The 12073-nt window shown below is 35.0% G+C and overlaps 1 protein-coding gene across 1 annotated transcript in view; it reads right to left on the bottom strand.

Moving 5' to 3' along the window:
• The window catches only part of LOC128226362 (vascular endothelial growth factor receptor 1-like), a 66084-nt gene that overhangs the window by 52823 nt on the left and 1188 nt on the right, over positions 1–12073 (bottom strand). The gene's annotated exons all lie outside the window — the stretch shown is intronic.

Here is a 12073-nt window from a genome sequence, read left to right as displayed (position 1 = left end):
ACAAGAACACCACAGTGGACTGTGATCCACAACAAGAACACCACAGTGGACAGTGATCTACAACAAGAACACCACACTGGACTGTGATCTACAACAAGAACACAACAGTGGACTGTGATCCACAACAAGAACACCACACTGGACTGTGATCTACAACAAGAACGCCACACTGGACTGTGATCTACAACAAGAACACAACAGTGGACTGTGATCCACAACAAGAACACCACAGTGGACAGTGATCTACAACAAGAACGCCACACTGGACTGTGATCCACAACAAGAACACAAAAGTGGACTGTGATCCACAACAAGAACCCCACACTGGGCCATGATCCACAACAAGAACACAACACTGGACTGTGATCCACAACAAGAACACCACACTGGACTGTGATCCACAACAAGAACACAACACTGGACTGTGATCCACAACAAAAACACCACACTGGACTGTGATCCACAACAAGAACGCCACACTGGACTGTGATCCACAACAAGAACACCATACTGGACTGTGATCCACAACAAGAACGCCACACTGGACCGAGATCGACAACAAGAACATCATACTTGACGGTGATCATTAAAACAAGAACACCAGCCTGGTGTTGTCTCATGTAACTGCTGTAACTGAGCAATTTTTAAAGCCCATTGTATTGATTAGCACATTGCCACAAAAAAGGATGTGTATCATATATCTTTGATAAATAACAAAGCCATTTGACCACATCTCTATCCCCAACAGGGTTGTGAGACAAAATCATTCAATGAGATGAGTGTCCTAAATGTATCCACAGACATGTGAGGGAGTAGGTTGGTCAAGGCTAGCAAGAGAGCTGCCAGAGTCCACATCATCAGCCGTAACCACCTGCATTATGGCAAGATCATGAACTTAGGTCTTAAGCTTACACTTATACTTCATCACAGTGATTTAAGCATTTTTGTTGTAATCTTTCAAGCTGGCAATAAAAAGCTCTGTTGTAGAACTTGTGGTTTGTTCACAGTATTTAATGGCCAATTATCATATTAAATCTGCCTTTTCACGGAAGTGAAAGAACCTGTTTTCTTTGAGTAAGTTGTCTGAAGACAAATAGTTACATACACCTAAGAGATTCCACCTTTTAACAACTAATATTACATAAAACGAATTCCAATTAGAAAAAATAAAATAATTAATGTACGACATGCATGACATTTCATAATCTGTCTTGTTTTTGTTCTGTCCTCTCTTGCCAGAAGGTTACAGAAGGTTGGAAGTCAAAAAGACACCACAAAAATATCAAAGTTAGACTCATGGGCCTTGCTTCAAATATATGTGCTTATTTCATGTGCATATATTGAAAAATAAATTGTTACAGCCAAAATTGAAAATATTGAATCATGTTATAATGATAATGTATACCACACATCTGACCCAGTTCTCTTTCAAAACTCATTGTGTGAAATAATTTGACAGTTGCATGTCTGATGCATCATACACAATACCTGAGTTTCAGTGTATGCAGTGTATGCACCAGGAGAGACATGATTTCCTGCAGCAGGCGCCATAAACAGGATGCCTGTTCTCCCTCCCTCCACACCTGACGTTCCCCGGCTCAGGTACACCACTAGTCTCGCCTCAGAGTCGAATAGAACTATTTTGTGATGAGCCAAATCATTTCTGAATCCTAACTTCTACCAGATTGATAGTATTGTTGGCAAGGGTTTGAAAATCTGACTGTAGGGCATCAACGTTCTTCGGCCTTCTCTTAGCTTTTTGCACATGGTGTAGAGTGGCCCCACAATTTCGAAAAGGTACCAGAAGAAGTTATTTATAAAACAAAAATTCAACAAATATATATACTGAACGATTACTCAAACCAAATTTAACATGCTGGTAACGTGTAACCAACATCGCAATCTTCATGACTTAATATTTTACATCATATTTAATTCGCCAACATGTGCACTGTCATTTTCTAAAAAATTGTTAATCTGAAATTACGTTATTTCCAAATTTTTATCTGGGTCCCGACAATTTCAGATTATCTGTGTTTAAATGTACATGTATAAGACACTATATCATTTCATGTATAAGTCGCTAATCACTGGTCCTAAACACATAACAAAAGATTAGATTTGTATTTAAACTTGAATTCTGGTACTGATGACTTGCCGGCAATTTACTAAAGGAATCAACTTCAAGCCAACTGTTAAATATGTATACAAAGACCTGTCAGACACGACCAATCAGAAGCCAGTCTAATGCAGAGGTACACTGGTGCTTGTAAACAACAACATTGGGAGACACACCCAGAGGGGGCACCAGTCTGGGCTTATCAGCCTCATATTGTTACAGCCATCACTCAATGTGAATAATACATCCAGGTGATTCTTAGACAACTCAGCCCATGATAAACACTCTCCAGTTGGAAATTGAGTGTTACTTTTTATTTGCTGAAAGACAGATATGTTCAGGTAATTGTAATGTAGAAGCCAAGATTCTGTGAAACAAGTTATATAACAACATTATAAGACCGAAACCTGACATGATTTTCAGCTTTGTGACGTATGACCAGCCCAACATCAGGATTCACACAACTCAGTGTGCCCTTGACATTTAAAGGTTGATAGCACTATTATCTTTATAGGTATTTTAGATTAAAGTAGTGTTAAGAGTTTAAATACATCTTTTCACAATAAATGGTTATTCTTAAATTACTGGTTATACTTAATTTGGCCAAGACCTTGTGCACCTGTGTAACTGTGTCCAATAACTGAAGGAAGATTGTTGGAAGGGAAAGGAGCTAATAAAAAAAAATGTAAAAAAAACCCAGAATCACTCAAAATAACAAGAGCTGTCGTAGGACACCACGCTGGACTATAATATGCCCCTTTGTCTTAGGAATGAATACAAAAATGTTGAAGGCAATAAAAAACAAAGACAAATTAAAAAAACAAAAACAATAATATCCACAATGCAACGAAACCAGGCTTTGACAGAGAACTTCAGCTTTTACTGTGAGATTCAGTTTCAACTGTGTTTTTTTTCTTCTAATTTTAGTAACTGTGGCCTTTACAATTGGGGCCAAAAATGCACACCCATGGATACCAAGTTTGGTCACTACTTGTCAAACCTAACATGCCAACTTGAAAATGCCAACTTGCACTAAAACTAAAAAAACTAGACGCCGAATCGTGGACGCAGACAAGTAACCAAGTAAAGCCCTCTTATTCTTCAAATAGTCAACTTAACACCGAAAGCACAGCCAATTCATGCATGCGCATAATTTGTCATGGATGATGGCTTTCAGTCTAATCTGATGCATCAAATAAACCCTGAGATAGCTGCTGCATTACTTTCATGCTATATTTATACTTTCATAAATGTAGTTTTATAACAAACAAACACATTTATATCTACTTTCATGCACTGGTTCACCATTTAGCGTCAAATGCATTCACTGCGGTCTTGTTTAACAATTTGTCTTCAAAGGGCGCATGGGTCCATAACATGTGATAAACCTATAATTCTTTAAAGAAATTCAAAAACAAAAACCATAATGTTCATGTTTTTATATTAGATTGTGTATTCAAAATGCAACTGAAAACAAGAGTACCGGTACCACAAACACTCACTGAGTGCTGGTCTGTTTTTTTCTCAGTCAATCAATGGGAATAACTGACAAAAACTTCAGCCAGAGTTACGTGAGTTGCCACAGATTTGGGCGTATTGGGCAAAATTTCATGAAAATAGTCGTATTTATCTTCAGCTTAGCCCAGCAGTTTCCGCACACTAACAACAACTTTACCAAGGCTATAACATTATACTTCATTTTTGTGTTCATCAATGAAACAAAAACATGTGTGAAAGTCTTGTTTTTTTTCTAAGGCATACATCTAATAAGTAACATGTATATAAATACACTTCAAGTCTTTAGTCATAAGCAATTAAATGCAGCTCACTATGTCACTTGTAACAGGCAACTTCCAAATTTAACGGCACACCTTAATGTACACAGCTCTAGTAACCCAGAACAAGAATATTATTTTACAAAACCACATAGTTTTATCATTGTAAAGATGTTCTGACAGAAGAGCTCAGCTGTGATTATTCCAACCACAGAGATACTCCACAGCTTAATACGAACTTACTGAACCCCGAAACATGTCACTGCATTTAACATGCTTACAATTATCATTTCTAGTTCACAAAATTATCCAATGTCAATTTCATATCATTTTTCCTTCAAAGTACAACATCGATAAATCACAAAAAAACAGCCAAGATGTAAATATTTTAGATGTATAAAATTCTTGTTTTTGCCGTTTCCTTTACAACAAATAAAACATCACTATCATTAATTTTGAACAACAATTACTGGCTGACTAGGTAAAAAATATAAAGATAGATACATATTTCTTTGAAATCTGGTCAGTTGCAAAACATTAGTTGAAATACAAATCAGCATTTATAATACATGTAACAAACAACAATATCATCATAGAAAAGATTGGAGGAATTTTAAAGCACCATCAGTTTACCACTGTTTGTAGAAATAAAATCAGCTAATAACAGCACAATCAAAATGCCTGTTTTCAAAGGAGAGACGGTCAATTAGTACCACTTCAAGAATAAATTTGTAAAGTTAGTTGATGGCACTTGAAAGAGCACAACTTAGAGGCTGTGATTTAATTTGCAGATTGATATGCAACCAATACAAACTGTACATGACATTGTATATAAAAGCCTGACCCTCAGTAAGTTCCAGGTTTATATCATACTCAAAGAATACCTTTAATCACAGATGGTGGCAATCTGGGTATATAAGCCTGCCCCTCAGTAAGTTCCAGGTTTATATCATACTCAAAGAATACCCTTAATCACAGATGGTGGCAATCTGGGTATATAAGCCTGCCCCTCAGTAAATTCCAGATTGATATAATACTAAAGAATACCCTTAATCACAGATGGTGGCAATCTGGGTATATAAGACTGACCCTCAGTAAGTTCCAGATAGATATAATACTAAAGAATACCCTTAATCACAGATGGTGGCAATCCACATTTTTTGGTGTGTGAAGTTGATTGAAAGGCTACAAGATGATGCACCTAATTTGGAACTCATTGGGAGTACTTTGGCAGACAAAAAGCCAGGATCATTCATTCAATGTTGACCAAAACCTTCAAATGCAAATTTGCAAAAAGCAGTAATAGACATTCAACTGTGACTGTGTAATTAGTCGGCACCCAGAAGGGCGCCGACTATATTTGATATTACTTTAGAAATATTCTAACTTAGGGACTAGTTCATGAAATGCAGAACAAACCTTTCAATAGTTTCAATGTTGCATGATAAAATATGAAGTTTAGTATGTTTTATAAAACTGTTCACTTTAATTGATAATGAAACCTTAAATTATAATAGCCCTGCTTATTATTTTGAAATTTTTGATTTTAAATACCAACTCAATCATAATAACAACTCGGCCATCTCCGAGATAGATACAGGCCGAGGTGTTCCGATTGATACCAACTCAATAGATGAAAGTTACACGGTACTATTACAATATCCTTTATGTTTGTAACCCTTCTACGCAGTAATCTCCCTTGGCGACAGCAAAAAATGCCGAGTTTTGAAAAATTAAAATTGAGCTTAATTGTTTGTTTTGAAAATGTCATTCGAAGGAACGAACTCCAGATAATTCCCTCTTGATGTTTAGTATTTTTACTCCGTTCTATATACTCGTATGAATTCTCATAACATGCCGGTACAAATAAAAGGTGAATTTCATGCTATTGAAATCTATGTATTACACCATTGACTCTATTTCTTCCGAAGAAAAGTATGTATATTTTTGGTATAATTTAGTTTTGACCAGAGGATTAGCTCGGAAAAAACAACAGAATATCTATAATTCCGGGCTTTAACAATTGTAACAATATTATTATTGTCCTTCGCGCATATGTACACAAAACATAAAAAAATGTTATCATTGAAATAATAACCATTTTTGGTTTTCTGCAAGCACGTTTTTCTTCTAATTTTATTGTGCCGACTTGTACATTACTGATGTCCAAATAAACACATGAGTTAGTACATGAAAAGTACTTCATCAAAACCGAATCACAAAGGGAAGGTAAGAATGTCACATTTTTATTGCGACATAAACTGCAGGCCCGCTATAAGGAGCAATATCCATGGCTAACCTCCACGAAAATCAAAGCGTATCCTCGAAGCATGGCATTGTATTATGTTCACATAATTACAAGTTTTTATTGTCAAATCCTGACTCATATTGCCCTTAAACTGTTACCCAATACAGATCAACATAAACTGTCTGAACGAAGGTAGTACTACCAAATTGCCTTTATATATAGAATGTGTTACAGCCATTTTGTCTGTAGTTATAATGTTCTTCAGGCATTTTCAGTAACTTAACATATTATAGAGCATACAAAGTGGGATATATTTCATAATTTACATTTTAGAGTCACTGATCAAGACTGCAGTACTGCCACAAGTCAACAAAATTGAAATACATGTACTCTTTCAGAAAACATGACATAATAGTGCAACTTAAAATCACTCCTGCCGTCATTTTGCTATAATGATGAATGATAATCGGGACAGAGTTTATATAGCGCATATGATACTTAATGCATTTTCATACATATTGAGGCAGAATTAATGCACAGATTATGAACCATGCAGGCTTAATTAAAGCACTTAATGTGTAATTTTCAGTCTAGAGAAAAACGTTGAAGCCGGAGGTATGTGTATGCCCGTAAAAAGATATCAAATAGGATAAGAGTAAAAAAAATAAATAGAATATTGTTGTTTGTTTCAGTGAAAGATTGTAATATATTTCATCGAGTCAGTACCAATTAAAAGCAATGCTTCACTAGTGGCATAGCCATGTGAGAGAACCTATTACTATTGGTGTTTTAATATATTCTGATCTTACACCGAAAAATCAAAAAAAAATTATCATATGCCTAAAAAAGATATTAAATGACAGTTCATTGTATTATTCCAGAAAAGAGGGCCTAATTGTATGCAAACATAACATCATTACAGAAATACCGGTATAATCAGTGAAATAGGGTCCCAGTCCTTGAAAACAGTGAAAAATATCAGAAAGATATTTCACTATATATTTAAAACAGGGAAATATCATTCTGATTCACTGATAACACCTGATCTGAGAAAGCATTTGATAACCAAAAATGCATGTACATGTTGTTTTTATATACCGTTTATCACTGTATATTGGATGCATGAAGACATTTTTTCACTGCGTCCTATAAATGCTATTGTGGTATTAGGTTTTTTCTCTTGATTTTTCTTGTATTCTTTGGTCTGCGTCCTATCTATGATAGCGTCCTTTACACAGTGATTTACGGAAGCAAAAATCTCCAGTGACAGATGCCGTTTTTTCTGATAATTCATTTTACTTTGGCCACATAGGACAGGTATTAATCAATTCAGAAAGTCTCATTTTAAGCCAAAGCCTTTTACAACAAATTCAAAAAAATATGCTCATATGATTAACAATTATAATGGTAATATTAATTCTACTATAACACATAATGGTAGCTCATACATACATAACAAACAACATGAAAGATGACTAATTATTGTGAACGAAAGGCCAAATTCCAATATTCAGTGCTAGAAATTCCATAGTAATGATATTAATTAGCTTGCCAATTCTGCTTATGTAAAACATAAATAGTTCCACTAGTTCCTAGAAAATCTACCATCAATTACTGTCAGAGTATAAAATCATTAGTTTTTTTCTTCAATATATCTCTATTTAAATAAATGGAATCATAATAAGCATCTTTAATTTCCTTTTTTTAATACTCTCCTTTACATGAGTCTAAGCCTTTATTAAAATTGTTCAGATAAATTTATGTTTAAATAAAAACAACACTATTTTGGATGTATCAACCATATTTTTAGGAAAATATACAGTATTGGCTGTGTCACTGTGGAAAGCTTGTTTCTCAGAAATTTTTCCACTCAAATTCATGAAATCGGAGCTTACAGAATTAAATTATTAGGATGATTTATCTGTTACAAACGTTCACATTATCACAAGGCTAAACACCCGCCTCATTGGTGCATTATTATGGCTGAGTGGTGCATCATTACGTTATTAAAGGTATTTATTTCAAAACATTGATATTTTCAACGAAAATATCTCGAAAATATCTGTACCAGTTTCCTCGTTTATAGCAGACAGGGCTTGGGTAGTTGCCAAAACATTTCCTTGAATTTTATTTCATCTGTTCATAACTGATAGTCCAATATAATAATTTAGACACATTTCTCCCCGAATGACAGTCTGTGATAATATCATTAAAATCGCAGGCAGCTACGTATGCAGGTGCCTCAGGGCTCCAATACCTGATTAGCCGTAGCCCTCATAAAAAATGAGCCAACATCAAATGCAGCTACATCAAAAACCTGCCTGATAGTCTAATTAGTTTAGAAAAGCACATCCTTGTGGATAAATATTTATGAGTATTATTTTTATGCCCCCTTTTGAAAAAAGTGGGGTATATTGTTTTGCACATGTCGGTCGGTCGGTCGGTCTGTCTGTCTGTCGGTCGGTCGGTCGGAATACCAAATGGTTTCCGATCAATAACTTGAGAACGCTTTGACCAAGGGACCTCATACTTGGTATGTGTATTGGTCATCACCAGCAGATGAACCCTATTGATTTTGAGGTCAGTGGGTCAAAGGTCAAGGTCAGTGTGACCTTTACATGAAAAACGGTTTCCGATCAATAACTTGAGAACGCTTTGACCCAGGAACCTCATACTTGGTAGGTGTATTGGTCATGACCAGCAGATGAACCCTATTGATTTTGAGGTCAGTGGGTCAAAGGTCAAGGTCAGTGTGACCTTAACATGAAAAACGGTTTCCGATCAATAACTTGAGAACGCTTTGACCCAGGGACCTCATACTAGGTAGGCTTATTGGTCATGACCAGCAGATGAACCCTATTGATTTTGAGGTCAGTGGGTCAAAGGTCAAGGTCAGTGTGACCTTTACATGAAAAACGGTTTCCGATCAATAACTTGAGAACGCTTTGACCCAGGAACCTCATACTTGGTAGGTGTATTGGTCATGACCAGCAGATGAACCCTATTGATTTTGAGGTCAAAGGTCAAGGTCAGTGTGACCTTAACATGAAAAACGGTTTCCGATCAATAACTTGAGAACGCTTTGACCCAGGGACCTCATACTAGGTAGGCTTATTGGTCATGACCAGCAGATGAACCCTATTGATTTTGAGGTCAGTGGGTCAAAGGTCAAGGTCAGTGTGACTGTAAGCTGAAAAAAGGTTTTCTGATTGTCCATATTTTATTTTCTTATATAGACTAGTAGACAGTAGAAATTTATATGTCACTAAATGCATGAGTTGAAGTATCAGTTTTCAGTGAACATCTAGTTTAATTATGCCCCCCTTCGAAGCAGAGGGGTTATATAATTGCTTTGCACATGTCGGTCGGTCTGTTGGAAGACCAAAGCTTGTCCGAGTGATAACTCAACAATTCCCGGACCTATGGTCATCAAACTTGACATGAAGATTAGGTATGACCAGTAGATGACCTGCCTCATATGCATCCAATGACAAATCAGCTGTCATTTCAGTCCATGCATATTTCATTCAATTGTCCAAATATTTCTGGCAACTTGGCGCTCAGGGGGCATAATGTTTGACAAACATCTCTTGTTTATAAAATGTTATAATGGGATGATTTAACCATAATCTGTGACAGTCTGTGGTTCCTGTGATGTATGATACTTGAATATCCAGTAAAGACAAACAAAATTAATAGGACATAATTTAAATTAAATATATAACCAAAACTATCGTAACATGTACATTTCTATTACAATATCTAATTGTATTGTTTTTCATAAGTCTCGATACCTTCAGGTACCCAAATTATACAACAAAAGTCACAATCTTAAATAAAGGCTTTTATCAACAATATCATGAACAATAAAAGAGACCCTATCATCAATAATCAACCTTCAGTATCCTTGAAGAGCAGAGCCACCAGACCAGGCCTCCGAAAAAGCCCCGATTTCTGCTCAGCTAGAGGCACACTTACGCCCAGCATCTACAGGTGACTTACGGTACCTGGTTCATATGAGGCACAGGCGCACTTGAAGAACTGGAGATGTATCAAATACATCACAAAAATCTATGTGTTCTCTGAAGGCTTATCTTTCAACCTTATCAGGGCAGAGGCTTGTGTTTATGAGAGCTTCCAAGATAGATGGATTCATTAGGACCAGTAAAATACATCAAAATCCATAAAAACAGGAGATTTTGGGGAAGAATAATCTGAATAAGTCAGGCATTGTATGTACATGGAAGTTATGCCAGTTGGAACACTAGGAAGAATTGTTTGACATTTTATAGTAATACCATTGACATTTGAAACCACCAACTGGTGTGTTGACATACATGGATCCACAGATTTCATTACAGCTGAAAACTAGTAACTTTAACAAATCAAAATTTGTATATTTGTGCCCAAACAATATATTGTAATAAAATTCAGATTTTTTTTAAACATTGCCATATTATACTGATAAGTGTGTGTTACCTGGCGTTTTATATGAATATAGCTGTACTTAAACTGCCCAACAATTGAGCTTAAGCTTTTAAAGCCACATGGTAGTGTCTTGGGTTCGATCCTCACCAGATGCACAGTAATTTGTGTGGTCTGTTACATGTGCTACTTGTAGATTTAATGAACAAGACTATGAAAATTCCTAATGCTAGTACTATAAATCACCAAAAGAGTATTATAATCAGTGTGTTTTGGAAATGGGCCCTTTTTTCAGATTGGAAAAAAGCTGCATTTCTTAAATAAAATTTGGAATTCCAATTTTGCCTCGAAATATATAAAAATGCTTTGAAAAAAGGCAGAAAAGATGAAAGAAAGTGATAAAATTTGTTCTTTTAAAACCACATGTACATCAACCCTTCCATACAAATATGATTTAAGCATCCAATCTTGTAATTTAAAAAAAAAAAACGCTATTATTTTTCTAAAATATTTAAATTATGAATTTTATTTCCACTCTTGGGAAAAATATATATGTTTTAGCATAGTAAATGGGACCAAAGCAGGCCAAATTTCAGCCCAAAATTTGTCAGAAAAAAACCCACTGATTGTTATTAAATCATAATAGAATAACAAAATAAAAAATGTGGTCGTTGAAATCCATAATTTATTAAACTTGTTGATAAAATACAGTGAACATTTGGGCTAGGATATGCCATATAAGTTGTTGTTGTTTTGTTATGAACAAAGATCCCTACTCTCTACATACAATTATCCTTAGGCCTAAAAAAAAACTGTTTGGTTAGGGTTACATCCTTTTCAAAAATAGGTAGGGTAGGTAGGCTTTTTTTTTATTTTATTTTTTTTTATTTTTATTAGGCTTTATATAAGAATATCATTTTCATCATTGGAGAATGGTGTTAAAGCTATCTTCTGTATAAGCATTTAAGGTTTAAACTACATATTGAAAAGCAATTAAAAAAAAAAGCGAACATTTTTTATTTTATTTTTTTTTTCAATTTTTTTTCAAACTGACTATAAAAACGGTAGGGTCGGCGCCTATTCCGTAGGTAGGGTCGCGTAACCTGAACCAAATGTATTTTTTTTTAGGCCTTACAATTAAAGTTATTTTTTAAATACCACCACTAAATTCTTTTTGCATTTGAATAATGTGTCAATACCATTTTGAGTTTAATTCTGTTAATACATGTCTTTTGTAAACAGAATGAATATAAACAGTGAGCCAACAAGGCATATAATGTAGTTAAAAGTTTCCTTTTTGCTACATGCCAATTAGAAATTTCCTTCAAGTCCAGATTCATTTAACACACTAAGCATAATCAACTTAAATGGTAGTTGAAAATGGTAATTGAACTGCAAACGATAAATATTGGCCTGATTAATCACATCGTTGTTGACATTTAAAGTTTTAATATTTTATGATGTGCTCATTTGTTTCAATTAAACAAACACAGTACACCTAAAACA

This window comes from Mya arenaria, chromosome 3 (assembly GCF_026914265.1).
Source record: "Mya arenaria isolate MELC-2E11 chromosome 3, ASM2691426v1".
NCBI classification, from domain to species: Eukaryota; Metazoa; Mollusca; class Bivalvia; order Myida; family Myidae; genus Mya; species Mya arenaria.
The sequence above is the reverse complement of the archived record's forward strand: the minus strand, read 5'-3'. Positions and strand labels throughout refer to the sequence as shown.